Source organism: Gossypium arboreum, chromosome 13 (genome assembly GCF_025698485.1).
Source record: "Gossypium arboreum isolate Shixiya-1 chromosome 13, ASM2569848v2, whole genome shotgun sequence".
In the NCBI taxonomy this organism is placed as follows: Eukaryota; Viridiplantae; Streptophyta; class Magnoliopsida; order Malvales; family Malvaceae; genus Gossypium; species Gossypium arboreum.
Window position 1 is genome coordinate 3,955,991 of NC_069082.1, and position 15,995 is coordinate 3,971,985.

Sequence of the window (15,995 nt, forward strand, 5' to 3'; positions counted from 1 at the left end):
AAAATGGGTGAAAGGGTGAATAGTGGGGCTTAAATAGGAAGGATTTAGGTTTTGGGTTAAAAATGAGAGGGCCACAGTCGTGCAGGCCTCTTGTTGGGCCACACGGCGTTGGTCCACGCTAGTGTGCCTCGTTCCTAGCCTGTGCTTTTCGTGAAATTTAAGCCAATATCGCATACGCCCATGTACCCAGGCTGTGTGGCACGCACAGCCGCATCGCACGGCCGTGTGCTCTTTCGTTCTCTTCTCCCACACCCGTGGAAGTTCCAACACGCCCGGGTCATAATTTGTGCTTGTGGTCTGATGATTTAAGTCAATGTTGCCCACGGCCTGTGGACATGCCCGTGTGTCCAGGCCGTGTGGCACATATGGCCACATCGCACGGCCATGTGCTCTGTCGTTCACTTCTCTTACGCTCATGTCATACTCTCTATGCTCGTTTTTTGTAGTCAGGATTGCCCACGAATTTTGGGCACGACCGTGAGATCTACCCGTTTTCCATTCTGACTTGTTGAAAATTTCAAAGTGTGTGCTCAGGTGCCCACACGGCCTCAGGCATGCCCGTGTTTTATGATCGTGTGGGTTACACGACCGCATCTCACGACAGTGGTGATTTAATGCATTCCGTGCCTCTGCTGATTTTTGGGAAATTAAAGTGTAGTTTCACCCCGGTCTGCGACACGCCCGTGTTTTATGACCATGTGGTTCGCACGGTCGTGGCTAGTTATCGCAACCCATGTGTCACTTTGACTTGGTAAAATATGTGCCCTATTTTAACACGGCCATGGACACGCTCGTGTGTTCGGTCGTGTGTGTCACAAATACCTGCATTTAAAGTATGAAAAATGAAAGAAAAATAAACTTATTTAGTGGGGTTAATGCTCGGGTTGCCTCCCGAGGAGTGCTTATTTAAAGTCTAAGCTCGACTTTACCTTGTGGGTATACTTAGGTAGGTTCACAGAGTCGTAGCTCCTCTCTATTATCTTTAAAATCTTCACCATTATAAAGTTTAAGTCGATGTCCGTTTACCTTGAAAGTGTCGTGGGTTGGATGACTTACCTCTACTGTGTCATATGGAAAAACGGTTTGGACTATGAATGGAACTGACCATCGTGATTTTAGCTTCCCAGGAAACAATTTGAGCCTTGATTTGTATAGCAGGACAAGATCTCCAGCTTCAAATTGCTTGTGTTGCTTTAAACGAGCATCATGGCGACGCTTCATTGCTTCCTTGTATAATCGTGAATTCTCATATGCATTAGCTCGCCACTCATTCAGCTCGTTCAACTGCATCAACCTTTTCTCACCTACAAGTTTGATATCAAAGTTTAGAAACTTTATAGCCCAGAATGCCTTGTGTTCTAGTTCAAATGGTAAATGACAACTTTTCCCATAAACAAGTCTGTAAGGAGATGTTCCTATGGGGGTCTTAAAAGCAGTTCTATAGGCCCGTAAAGCATCATCTACTTTTATTGCCCAATCTTTCCTATTTGACTTTACAGTCTTTTCTAGGATACGTTTAAGCTCTCGGTTTGCTACTTCGACTTGTCCACTAGTTTGAGGATGGTAAGGGGTAGTTGTTCTGTGGTAAACTCCATATTTCTTAAGGGTTTTATCAAATTGAGCATTACAAAAATGAGTACCCCTATCACTGATAATTGCTCTAGGTGTTCCAAATCGAGAGAAGAGTTTCTTAAAGAACCTTACCACCACTCTAGCATCATTAGCAGGTAAAGCTCGGGCTTCCACCCATTTGGACATATAATCAACGGCTACTAAGATGTATCTATTCCCAAATGAGCTAGGGAATGGGCCCATAAAATCAATACCCCATACATCAAATATTTCACATGAAAGCATATACGTTTCAGGCATTTCGTCATGTTTGGAGATATTACCTGTTCATTGGTATTTATCACAAGAAGTAACATACCTGTTGGCGTCTTTGAATAGTGTGGGCCAATAAGAACCTGATTCGAGCTTTTTATATGCGGTTCTAGTCCCACTGTAATGTCCTTCAGTCGGTCTTGAGTGGCAATGTTCCAAGATTTTAATTGCTTCTGACTTTGTAACGCATCTTCTAATGAATTGATCTGCACATATACGGAAAAGAAAAAGATCTTCCCAAAAGTAGTTTTTCACATCAGTAAAGAATCATTTCTTTTGCTGATGTGTCAACCCTTTTGGTGTAACGTTAGCAGCTACCAAGGTACCTCAGAGTCAGTTATAACCAGGAGTTGTTCTTCAAGAAACGAGACATTTATCTCATGTTCATCAAGCTCCTTAAGATGTGGATTTTCTAATCTGGATAGATGATCTGCTGCAAGATTTTCTGCTCCCTTCTTATCTTGAATTTCTAAATCGAATTCCTGCAATAATAAAATTCATTTTATTAGTAGAGGTTTTACATCTATCTTAGTAAGGAGGTATCGAAGAGCTGAATGGTCAGTGTAAACGACAACTTTAGATAATATTAAATATGTTCTAAATTTATCGAATGCAAAAACCACAGCCAATAATTCTTTCTTAGTCATCGTATAATTTTCTTGTGCGGCTGTCAATGTCTTGCTAGCATAATATATCGGTTGAAAATGCTTGTCTCTTGCTTTCCAAGAACCACACCTACTGCAAAATCACTCGCATCACACATTAGTTCAAAGGGTAATTTCCAATCAGGTGCAACTACAATCGGAGCATTAATTAATTTATCCTTAAGAGTTTTAAATGCTTCTAAACATTCCTGACTAAAATCGAAAGGCACATCTTTTTCTAATAAATTTGTTAAAGGCTTAGCTATTTTAGAGCCTTAACTGAACTAGGGGGAGGTAATTTTGCAATAGTTTCAATTTTTGCTTTGTCAACCTCGATCCGTTTATTAGAAATTTTGTCGCCTAACACAATCCCTTCACGAACCATGAAGTGACATTTTTTCCAATTCAGTACAAGGTTCGTTTCCTCACATCTCATTAGAACTCGTTTTAAATTTTTAAGGCAAAGATGGAAGAGTTACCGAATACCGAGAAGTCATCCATAAATACCTCCATAGTGTCTTCTATGAGTTCATCAAAAATGTCCAACATGCATCGCTGAAAAGTAGCAGGAGCATTACATAATCCAAAAGGCATTCGTCGACAAGAAAACGTACCGTATAGACATGTAAATGTCGTTTTCTCTTGGACCTCAAGAGCTATTGGGATTTGGAAGTAACCAGAGAGTCCATCTAAGAAGCAATAATACATATGCCCAGATAATATTTCCGACATCTGATCAATGAATAGTAAGGGAAAATGATCTTTTCTCGTGGCATCGTTCAACTTCCTATAGTCAATGCAAATTCTCCATCCCGTGACTGTTCATGTTGGGATCAATTTATTCTTCTCATTAGCCACAACAGTCATGCCTCCTTTCTTAGGGACAACCTGCACATGACTCACCCAAGAACTATCAGAGATAGGATAAATAACTCCAGTATCTAGAAGTTTAATTACCTTTACTTTTACGACTTCTTTCATGTTAGGATTCAGTTGTCTTTGAGCTTGCACACAAGGTTTATATCCATCCTCCATTAGAATTTTATGTGTGCAAAAAGAAGGATTAATCCCTCTTATGTCAGAAATCTTCCAAGCTATAGCTCTTTTATGCTCCTTCAACACTTGAAGTAACTCATCCTTTTCGGTTGGCTGTAAATCTGAAGCAATAATCACTGGTAATGTGAAATTATTTCCAAGAAACACATATTCTAGGTGATTTGGTAACTGCTTCAATTCCAATTTAGGAGGTTCTTCAACAGAGGGTTATAATTTTAATTCATTGTTTACCTTAATACCCTCATAATTCTTCTGTATCTTTTATCTCAGTAAAGACTCATTAGAATTTAATTTAGCTTTTCTCTTACCTAACACAGAATCATCGTCATTCACCTCCTCTTTTTGGGTAAGAAATAGTTCCAACGTATCCTTATGAACGATTTCCTGTAAAGAATCTTGAGTTGCATGATCAATAGAATCAATAAAATAGCAGGAGTCATCTTGTTCTCTAGAAAATCTCATGGCATCATAAATTTTAAAAATAATCTCTTCGTCACCTACCCTAAGCACAAGTTTACCGTCACCCACATCATTAACAGCCCTAGCAGTCTCTAAAAATGGGCGGCCTAAAATTAAAGGTAATTCAACATCCTCATCCATGTCAAGCACAACAAAATCAACAGGGAATATGAATTTATCTACTTTTACGAGTACATCTTCAATAATACCCCTAGGATATTTAACAGATCTATCAGCTAGTTGAATACTCATCTTAGTAGGTTTTGGTTCCCTAAGGCCAAGTTGCTTGAACATTTTGTAAGGCATTAAATTAATGCTAGCGCCTAAATCAGCTAGTGCCTTCTCAACATTTAAACTATCAATTAAGTAAGGAATAGTAAAACTTCTTGAGTCTTTCAGTTTGGTTGCCAGTTTATTTTGGAGTATGGCCGAGCACTCCTCGTTGAGTTCTACTGCAGAAAACTCTTCAAACTTCATTTTATTTGTTTAAAGCTCCTTCAAAAAATTTACATATGTAGGCATCTGTGAGTTAGCTTTAACAAAAGGTAAATTAATATGCAGCTATTTAAAAAGTTCAAGAAATTTACCAAATTGTGCATCTATGTGGTCTTTCTTCAACTTTGCTGGATATGGGATTGGTGGTTTATATTCCCTCAGCACTGGTTTTTCAATGATTTCGGGTTTACCTCCTCATCCTCTTTCCTATCAGCTTCTTGTGGCAGCTTCTTTTCAGATTCAATTAACACTTTCCCACTCCTTAGGGTAACTACTTTCATGTTCTCTTTTGGGTTGGGTTTGGTGTTAGTAGGTAAGCTCCATTGTGGTCTCTCTAAAATCATCTTAGCTAGCTATCCTATTTGATTCTCGAGCCCTTAAATCGATGCTTGTTGATTTTTAAGTGTAGTTTCATTGTTCTGAAAACGCGTTTCTGCCACTAAAATAAACTTCATCGTCATCTCTTCAAGGTTCTGCTTTTTCTCTTGCTGGTAAGGTTGTTGTTAGAAACCTGGAGGGGGTGGTGGTCTCTGATTTCCTTGGCCTCCCCATGAGAAGTTTGGGTGGTTCCTCCAACCTGCATTGTAAGTGTTACTGTAAGGATTATTTTGAGGTCGAGGCGTATTACCCATATAATTTATTTGCTCGTTCTCCATGCTGGGGCCGAAGGGTAAATATTTTGAATTGTCCATTCCTCCTTCACTTGTGTCACACTGCATCACTAGATGTACTTGCGTAGAACCACATAGACCGACAATCTTTTTATTCAAGAGTTCTACCTGGTTTGATAACATGGTGACTGCATCTAGGTTGAAAACACCGGCTAATTTTGTTGGCTTTGTTCTCATGACTTGCCATTGATAGTTATTCAGTGACATCTCTTCTATAAACTCATAAGCCTCCTCAGGTGTTTTGTTATTTATGGTTTTCTTAGTTGAGGGGTTCACACTGTTGTAGAAGGTCTGAACCTGTAACCATAAAGGTAAACCATGATGAGGGCACTTTCTTAATAAATCCTTATATCTCTCTCGTGCATCATAAAGTGTTTCTAAATCCATCTACACAAAAGAGGAGATATCATTCCTCAATTTAGCCATTTTGGCCGGCGGAAAATATTTAAGCAAAAATTTTTCGGTCATTTGTTCCCAAGTAGTGATTGACCCTCATGGTAACGAATTCAACCACTATTTAGCCTTATTCTGTAATGAAAAGGGAAACAACCGAAGGTGAATGGCATCGTCAGAAACGCCATTGATCTTAAAGGTGTCGTAAAATTCCATTAAATTTGCTAAATGAGTGTTTGGATCCTCGTCCTGCAAACCATTATACTGAACAAACTGTTATATTATTTGAATCGTGTTAGGTTTTAGTTCAAAATTATTTGCAGAAACAGCAAGTCCAACAATACTCTATTCAGGTCCTGTTAAAGTAGGCTTAGCATAATCATACATAGTACGAGGAGCAGGATTCTGATTTACTAGATTTACAGCAACTACAGGAGGTAGCGGATTATTCAGATTGTCCGCCATCTCTTCTGGTATATCGGTCACGTCCTCTTGCTCTTCCTCTATATACTATAGGCTTCGCCTTATTTCTCTTCAATTTCTGCGAGCTGTGCTCTCTATCTCACTGTCAAATAGCAAAGGTCTTGACGGGTTCTTTCTAATCATAAACTAGAGATTCCTGCCAGAAGCAAATAACAGGGAGATTAGAAGAGAAGTAAAAATTAAATTAAAAAATTAATCTGTAAAAATAAAAAAATGGCTAAAGTAATAAAATTCAAGCGTTCCTAATATCTTAGTCCCCGGCAACGGCGCCAAAAACTTGATGATTGTTAAACTGACCAAAAATTTGACTAAGGCAAGCGCACCTATCGAACAGTAGTATAGTTATCCACAAGGACTAAAAGAACTAGTAATTACTATCTTTTTTATTATCTAGCCTAAGAATTAAAGGGATGTTTTTAAACTAAGATTAACTATCTAATTAACTAAGAACACGACAAAGATAAAAGTTGGAAAATACTTTTGGAAAACTGATGGAGAAGACAATACCCAAGGAAAAATCCACCTAGACTTCACTTATTACTTTTGAATTAGACGATTTATTCACTTGACTTAATCTGTAGAAATCCCTAGCTTATGTTAATATCTCTCTCGAGACTAAAAACAATTGACTCTAGGTTGATTAATTGAAATCTCTTTCTAACTAAAACCTCTATTTTCGCATTAACTCGATCTATGGATTCCCTTATTAGATTTGACCCTAAACTGGCAGATTTATGTCGTCCTATCTCTAGGATTGCAATCAAATCTGCTTAATTATGGAAGATCTACTCTTAAATAGGGACTTTTGCTCCACTGAATAAACACATCAAAACCTGAATTAATATCCTGAAATATTAAAGCAAGGATTAAAACTCATAATTATGTATAAGAACAAGTATTTATCATATAATTCAAAAGATAATAAAATTTGTCTTAGGTTTCATCTTTCCTAGGTATTTAGGGAATTTAGTTCATAACAATGGGGGAAAACATCTCAAAATTGGGAAAACAACAAAACATAAAGAAACCTAAAAACTACAGTAGAAATTGAATGGAGATCTTCAGTCTTGAGGTAAATCCTACTTCCAAGCTGATTCCAATGGCTTCCTTCAAGTATTTTCTACCTTCTACTCTGTGTCTCCCTCTTTAATCCTCTTCTTGGGTGTTTAAATAGACTTTGGAATGCCTAAAATAGCCCAAAATTAGCCTTTTCCGAGTAGAATTAAAATAGGTCTCGATAGGGACACGACCGTGTGGCACGCCCGTGTGATGGTGCTCAGGCTGTGTGTAATTCTAAAATGGTTTTAAGTTGACATGACCATGACAGACGGGTCTGTGGATTACCCGTGTGGAAGTGTCTAAGCTGTGTGAAACTCTAAAATAAACCCATTTTGTCCTTTTTGGCCTTTTTCTTGCACTTTTCGCTTTCCTATGTTCATCTGGATATAAAACATGAAATTAAAGGATTAGGAGCATCAAATCCACTAATTCTTATGATAAATCATCCAAAAATATGCCAAGCATGGGATTAAAATATGTTACTTTTGAGGTTTATCAAGGGACACATGACCATGTCCCAGCCCGTGTGCAAATTTATGAGCTCTCTGACTTAGGTCACACGGCCAAGCCACACGCCCGTGTGCTAGGCTGTGTGAGCATTTTGTTTTATGCTAATTTACGAAATAAGGGACAAATGGTCGTGTCAACTGATCGCGTGTCACACACGGCTGAGACACACGCCCGTGTGGACAAAAATAGGTAATTTTCCTAGCCATATTTCTCACCTAATTTGTCATCCACCTAAATCAACATTTTTGGACATCATCAAGCCATAGAAAATCAATCAAAACAAGCCAAAATTATGTCTTAAACATGACATATTACCACATACAGCCAATGTGCTCTTAGGCACCTCAAATGACAATTTAAAGACAAGTCAACCAAATATTCTTATTTATCTAGATAACCAAATGCATATGTATGCATAATCAAACTCACACTTCAAACATGATAAAAACCACTTATATACACATCAAAATATACTAACACAAGCCATTCAAATGGCTAGTTTCATCAATACATTTATATGCCGTCAATGGCCAAGTTAACCTATACATGCTATTATAACCAAAATTGATTTACTATATATATACCGAAATAGGCCGATGGATAGTGTGAAGTAACTCCGACCAGCTTCCAACCAAATCAAGCTTCTGTATTACTATAAAATAGGGAAAATAAAATAGAGTACGCATTTAAGCTTAGTAAATTCGTATAACATGGAATTGAGTTTATCATTATTTCACATATAAGGTAAACATACAAGAATTATCCAAACCAACTTGGCCAAATGCCTAAACATATATCCTCATCATGTTAGCCAAGTAATCACATATAATAGCCCTTAATCATGGAGAAACAAAGTCATCAAGCAAGTTTCACATTCTAGTAACAACCAATTCATGTATCAGTATATCAGGTAATATCATTTCTATGTACTTCATGTATATACGGGTAATAGTTCGTTTCGAACTCATATTATCTCATATCAGAACTTTGCCCATTGAACAATTTAAAATATCGTTGGATACAAGGATAGTACACATGAAGTGCACAAAACTGTAATCTGTCAATTCATGTACATGTCTGTTTATACAAACATGTAAACAGGAAGCTCTTCTGAGCCATATAACAAGAAGCTTATGTGAGATGTATAACAGGAAGCTCTTTCGAGCCAAATTTTGGGAAGCTCAATAAAGCCATTAATCAGGAAGCTCATGAGAGCTAAATAACAAGAAGCTCGTGAGAGCCAAGTATCGAGACACTCATAAGAGCTGTGGTGTGTCCGCAACACATGAAGGATCACAACCAATTCGGGAACCTTAATGACATGTCATTTGTATCCTTCGAATTTTAAGGTTCAAATAGGACGCATATGTGATCGATATTATACATGGAATTTTATACAAATCACACACAATAATATTCAATTTAAAATATATAAATATACAATTTAGTTACACGAACTTACCCCGATAAGTGTTCGTAGATACAAAGGCTACTAATCCGATACTTTTTCTTTTCCTCGATCTAACTCGTATTAGGTCTATCTAGATCTATACGAATGAATTTAACTCAATTTAATATAATTCATATTCAATTCAATCCAATACACATCTTTGGCAAAATTACTATTTTGCCCCTATACTTTTAATTAATTATGATCGTCCTTAGGCTCAAAAAATAAAATTCATACAATTTAATCTTTATTTCAAGCCTAGCCAATTTTCATATTTAACAATAGCAGCCCATGAATTTCATAAAATTCAAAATTTTTCCATGAATTTATCATATTTTCAAATTAGTCCCTAAATCATAATTTCATCAAAATTCTCTGTACAAAAGTTGTTTATCTGATAACCGGAACGATGGAAAAAATGTGCAAGTGTACACAATCGCAACAAGTAATAAAGTGACAAGTAAATGTAGAGTTATCGTACCCACAGGGACTGTAAAAGAATTATTTATGAAATTAATTGTAAAACACTTTGGTGAGGTAAAAATAATTTGGCTTTAAAAGATGGTCAAAAACTATTTAAAAAATAAGTAAATGATTAAAAATAAAACAAAGGAGTTCTAATGCATGATTTCAGATAAGATTTAATCAAGGTAACATACTTGTGTTGGATTAATCATATTCCTTTAACTTAGAATTATTAAACTCATGTTTACACTGTTACGAATAAATTCACAGCAACCTGGTAATTTGCTAACTTATGAACAAATTTACATACAAAAATCCATTCATCTCTTGACATATACCTATGTTAATTCAACCGACTAAACAGATTCTAGAAAGCAAACATGTCATTGCATATACGTACTCATTAAATTGAACCAATCTCTTGCATATCCCTATGTCAATTCAAACAATTAATTAAATCTAATAAGCATATAAAAGACTTTGTGAAGTAACAAGGCATCCCTACCTTGAAACAATTTAATCACAATAATCTAATAATATCGCCAGATACATTGCTAATTTACCCTTCAGCTACCTTAGAAGAATAAACATACATTGATTAAGTACTGTGTCAATTAATTACAATTTTGATCCATTTAAATAATTAATTCATTAGTTACCTCACAGTCGTAACGCAAGAATAACTTAGGCATGATTTTACTTAACCAAGCAATTTACCGAGGCCTATAACAGCATAAACATCATTTTAACAATTCAAGCAGGCAGAATATAATCAACCCAACACAAACATAATTTAAGCTGAATTTATTAAAATAACCATTTCAATAGCATAAATATTCATAAACATGTTCGTCAAAACAACAACAAAAATTAAAGAGTTAGGGAACAAGAGGCAAATCCAGTGTTTCTCCGTGGCTTGACTAGTTGCTCCGTTCTTCGTTCTCCGTTGGCCTTGGCTATCAAGGTGGCTTATGAACACCTAATTGCTGCTCCAAAATGGCTGATAGAAGCCTCTTTCCCAAGAGAAGAAATCATCACTTGAACAAGAGGGAATGGAATGGAAAAAAATGAGAGAAAAGTGAGAGAGGGAATGAGAGAATGATATGAAGTGAGTGATGCTTTGAATGATCAGCAAGGGGTGGCTTTTATAGCTGATTTTGGCTGCTAAAAATAGCAAATTCCAGCAGCCAAAGAGACCTCCCTTGGCCGGCCACACACATGGCAAAGTGACAGTTTCAACTTTGCTATTTTAAGCTTGAGGCAAATATACAAAGCCATAATTTAAAGTGGGGTTTGAATGCAATTTAGAAGTCTTTTGAGGGCTTTTTTGCAAGCATATTTAATCAGCTAAAATGCTGATTTGGGTCAGCATATGGAAGGTTCTGGGCTGCCCATTTAATGGCTGGTTTGGTTCACTCAATTTGGCTCGACCAGTGTGGTTCAACTGGACCCTTTCTCCATAATTAATTAAAAATAATTTATTTAACCCACATTAAATGGGGAATAAATTAAAATTAATTAAATTATGAATTAATACACATTTCTGGACCGTCTTAGGCTGGAAATTAAAGTGCCTCGATACTTCAAATTGCTTCTCGGTTTTGTGCTTTCAGTAGTGTCAGCCGAGCCAATTTTCGCCCTTTGCGCGAATCTGTCGAAAATAGTCAAAATTAATCAAAATTAAGTATAAAATTAAATAAATTCACCATGTTCATATTTTTAACATGATTTAATTATTTTATAATATTTAATTATTTTTCAACAAGAATTTAACTGGATTTGCATGGATTTAAGTAAAATTGGGTATGAAAAAGTATATAAATTTTTGTGTTTCCAATAACAACCTTTCATTTTCTACCATAAAACTTCAAAATTCAACTATACTCATCTATGGAAAAACCCTAATACTTTAATAACTTTGCAAATTAATCCCCGAGATAGTTAGATTAAGCTATTACGATCTCGGAAACATAAAAATCATTAAAAACATGATAAGAATACTCACCTATTTAAGCTAAATAGGCTTCCTTGAACTCAACTTCCATGGTTAGGGTTTTCATGTTTTTTTTTAGGAAATATGATGAAAATGATAATAATTTAATTATTTATTTCATTTATCATCATTATTTTATCATTTTTCCAAAATTAACCTTAATAATTTCTTAATTTCCAATGATGAATAATCATCATTATCTACTAACTCCTCTAAATGGTCTATTTGTCATATAAGGACTTCAAATTTTAAATTCCATAGCTATTTGATGCCTTTAGCTACTAGAATTCAACTTTTGCACTTTTTGCAATTTAGTCCTTTTTATCAAATTAGACATGTAAGCAATAAAATTTCTTAACGGAATTTTCATACGATATTTCTATCATACCATAGACCATAAAATAATATCAAAATAAATTTTCTTCTAACCTCAGATTTGTGGTCTCGAAACCACTGTTCCGATTTCACTGAAAGCAGGTTGTTACACATAAAAATTCTTCTTTAAACTAAATTTAACTTCCTATTTTCACTTAAACCCCTAAATTTTAAAATTTTTACAATTTAGTCCTTATAACTCAAAATTTACAATTTATTCTACAATTTGATCATTTTTCACTTCTAGCTTAAAATTCTATCAATTTAATCCCTAATATTAAAATTATTCAACATTAACAACACTTAAGAACTTAATAATTGCTAAAATTTCAACATGGATCGGGTAATACTTAACATCGGGATTTCAAAAACGTAAAGATTACAAGAAAAAGGGACTAAATTGACTAACCAATTGAACTTGGAAACTTTGAAACCCCTAAGCCTTGCGTCTGTTTCTTTCCCTTTTCTTTCTTTTTTCTTTCTTTCTTTTGTTTAACTTTCTATTTCTTTTTCTTTAACTTATTTGTTTTATCATTATATAATATATATTTACTTAAATATTAAGTAAACATATTATAATATATATTTTAACTTTAGTTATTATAATATATATAATAAATTTACACCTAATTTATACCTAATGCCGTCCTACTAAATAAAAAATGGTATAATTTCCTCTTTAGTCCCTTTAATTATTCTTTAATCTATAATTCAACTTTTACTTTATATGCAATTTAGTCCTTATACCTAATTACTCTTAATTCGAGCAAATTCACTTAACCGAAACCTAATTAATTACAAACTAGCTTCATAAATATTTATTATTTACGAGTCCAATTTACAGAAACAAAGTCCCAGAAATGCACTTTCTGACACCCCCAACCATCGGGTTGTTACATTAAGTCAATTGACAATTTAGCGGATCCATTGACAAAAGGTTTGTCAAGAGATTTGGTTAAGAGTACGACCACTAAGATGAGATTAAAACCATTCTGATCATGTCATTGATAATGGAAACCCTACCTTGTTATAGTCAAAAGTTAGTTTCAAGTTTCAAAAGGTAATAACAAGTTATCGAATGACAACGAACACAAAGGATTAGGATTTAATGTTTAAATTTAGGAGGATGAGTTTTACTCTTAATGGATGGACATTAATTGTCATGAAATCCACTTATATGAACATGAAATGGTGCCTCTTCAACGAGATTTTCTTTATGGTTTTCTCTCATACATGTTCATTGTAACATCCCATTTTTAGTCAAATCAGAATACTGGTTTTGGGACCACAAATTTGAGGTCAAAATATTTATTTTATTATTATTTTAATTTCTACAGCATAATAATATGTTTGTGTGAAAATTTTGTTAAGAAATTTTATCGTTTGATTGGTCAATTTGATAAAAAGGACTAAATTGCATAAGGTGAAAAAGTGTTGTTCTAATAGATTAAAGTATCTGTTAGCTATGGATTATATAAATGAAAGTCCTTATGTTGTTATTAAACCATTACTATAGGTAATGGATATTTATGGGCATAAAACAAGTGAATTTTAAGGTTTTAAACCAAGTTTAAAATGGTAAATTATTAAGTAACCTAACTAAAATAATGAAAACAAATGGTTGTCTTCCTAATTATCATCATCCAGCGAAAATAAACTAAATAAACACCATATTTGAAGCTTGAATTTTTGGCTAGGGTTCATCCTTACATGTAAGCTCGTTTTTGATCTGTTTTTAACGATTTTTATGTTTTTGTAATCGTTGCATCTAGTACTAGCTAGCCCAGGGACTATTTTGCAAAACTGTTAAAGATTTTTAATGATTCCATTGATGAATATGTATGATTTTTAATGTTTTATGCTAGATTTTGAATATTTGATGTTAGTTAAACAAGTTTTGTTAAGTGATTTTTAGTGAAAATGCAAAATAGGGGATTAAATTGAGAAATGTGAAATGTGGTGGTTAAAAGTGTGAATAAATTGAAAATATGGGCTGCTAGTAACATGTATTAAATTCGGCTAATCATGAGTTTGTACTAAATTGCACGAATTTGCAATTTTATGAAATAAGGACTAAATTGTAAAAAATGTAAAAGTTTAGGGACAATTGTGTAAAATATCCCTAATGTATATTTTGGATTGAATTGAATAAATATTTGATTAAATGAGTTAATTTTTAATATATTTAGATCAAGAAAAAAGGAATTCGGACCAGGATCGGGGAAAAACGAAAGTTATCGACTAATCGACTTGATTCGCTATTTTAATATCTGAGGTAAGTTCGTTTGTGATAAGCATTGTTACAATTATGCTTTAAATGTTGTGATATTGTATAAATTGTGTATATGAGATTATAGTCATGTTTGACGATGATTCGGATATATATATGGCACTTAGTGTAAGATTTGAGATAGCTTCGGCTATATATGGCACTTAGTGTGCGATTCGAAATAGCTTCGGCTATATATGGCACTTAGTGTGCTAGATCGTGATAGCTTTGGCTATGAAAGGAACTTAGTGTGTGAGATTAAAATAGCTTCGGCTATGTTTTGGCACTTAGTGTGCGAGAATTTGAGTATTCAACATTTTCTGTTTGAACATGAGTTTGTTACATATTGGTACAGGTATGTACGGAATACTATTCGGATATTGAAATTATGTAGTTGATGAATTCTTTGGTAAGTTATGTGAATGAGGTATTGATAGTTTTGAAGCTTAATTGAATTGTTGTTCATTGATTTCAAACATTTGATTGGTAAACAATTTATGAGATTTGCTTATCGTTTTTCATATGAACTTACTAAGCTGTATAACTTACATTGTTTATTTTGTTATATTTTATAGAGATTCAAAGCTAGCTTAGATTCGTGGATTGTCGAAGGCTACGTCACACTATCTACTATCACTTTGGTACTTTTGAGCTTTTGGTTTGGTCATATGGCATGTATAGGATTATGGTTGTTTTTTATATGTATTTTGGTATTGAGTTTTGACATTTGAAATAACTTGTGAAGGGTCATGTTTTGGTTGTATATATAGCCATGAGATTTGGCTTAATTTGGTGTATTTGGTTATGTGCATATATGTTCATATATGGTTAATAGTTGAGTTCATCAATGGATGTGGGAATGACTTGTTTTATGAGGTTTGTGGAATTAGTATCATGCTTGTGAATTGGTACAATATGATGCATGTTAAGTAAAGGTTCAACTAGTTGATTTATATATTTACTTTGGTATGTTTTGATAGAGTAAGATTTGAAGTTATAAGTATGTTGGAATATTGGTATTGGTTATGGTATGAATTAGAATTAATTGTGGCTAAATTGGATGTTTATTTAGGCATTTGAATTGGTGTCAATTTAGTTGTCTAGGTATATGCAAATTTGGGTGGCAAATTGACTTGGTAAATAGCCTATTTTTGTCCACACGGGCAGCGACACGGGCATGTGTCTCAGCCGTGCGTGACCAAAGATCATGTTGCACAGCCGTGTGTCCCCTAGTGTTGAAATTAAAATCAAGTCAGTATTGTAACACCCCTTACCCGTACTCAACGCCGAAACAGGGTACGAGGCATTACTGTACTCTAACGCAATCAAACGCACGAAAACCAAACCATAAAATTTTGTTCCAATTAAGGGCATTCAAACATATACTTAACATCCCTTATACAGGCCTACGAGGCCCTAAACATGCATCGAAAAAGATTTGGGACTAAACCGGGAACTTTAGGAACTTTTATGACACTTAGAAAATTTTCCTGTTTTCGAGAGTCACACGCCCGTGTTGGCAAGCCGTGTGGTCACACATGCCCGTGTGGCTTGGGACACGCCCGTGTCCTCAACCCATGTAACTCTTTGACTATGGTTTCATCAACCAAATAAGGTCACACAGCCAAGGCACACACCCGTGTCCTTAGGCTGTGTGGCGAATTAAATTCCAAAATCAGGTGCAAACTTCACACGGCCTGGGCACACGCCCATGTTCTGAAGCCGTGTCTCTCACACGGCCGAGACACTTGGTCGTGTTTCTGCCCGTATGTTTACTACTAGGCATTCT

At 34.9% G+C, this 15,995-nt stretch overlaps 1 non-coding gene across 1 annotated transcript; it reads left to right on the forward strand.

The window, feature by feature from the left end:
• The first annotated feature begins 5,522 nt into the window (after positions 1 to 5,522).
• LOC128287304 (small nucleolar RNA R71) lies at positions 5,523 to 5,629 on the forward strand. The gene has a single exon (XR_008278003.1). It is a non-coding gene; the product is annotated as a small nucleolar RNA R71 (small nucleolar RNA).
• The last annotated feature ends 10,366 nt before the right edge of the window (positions 5,630 to 15,995 follow it).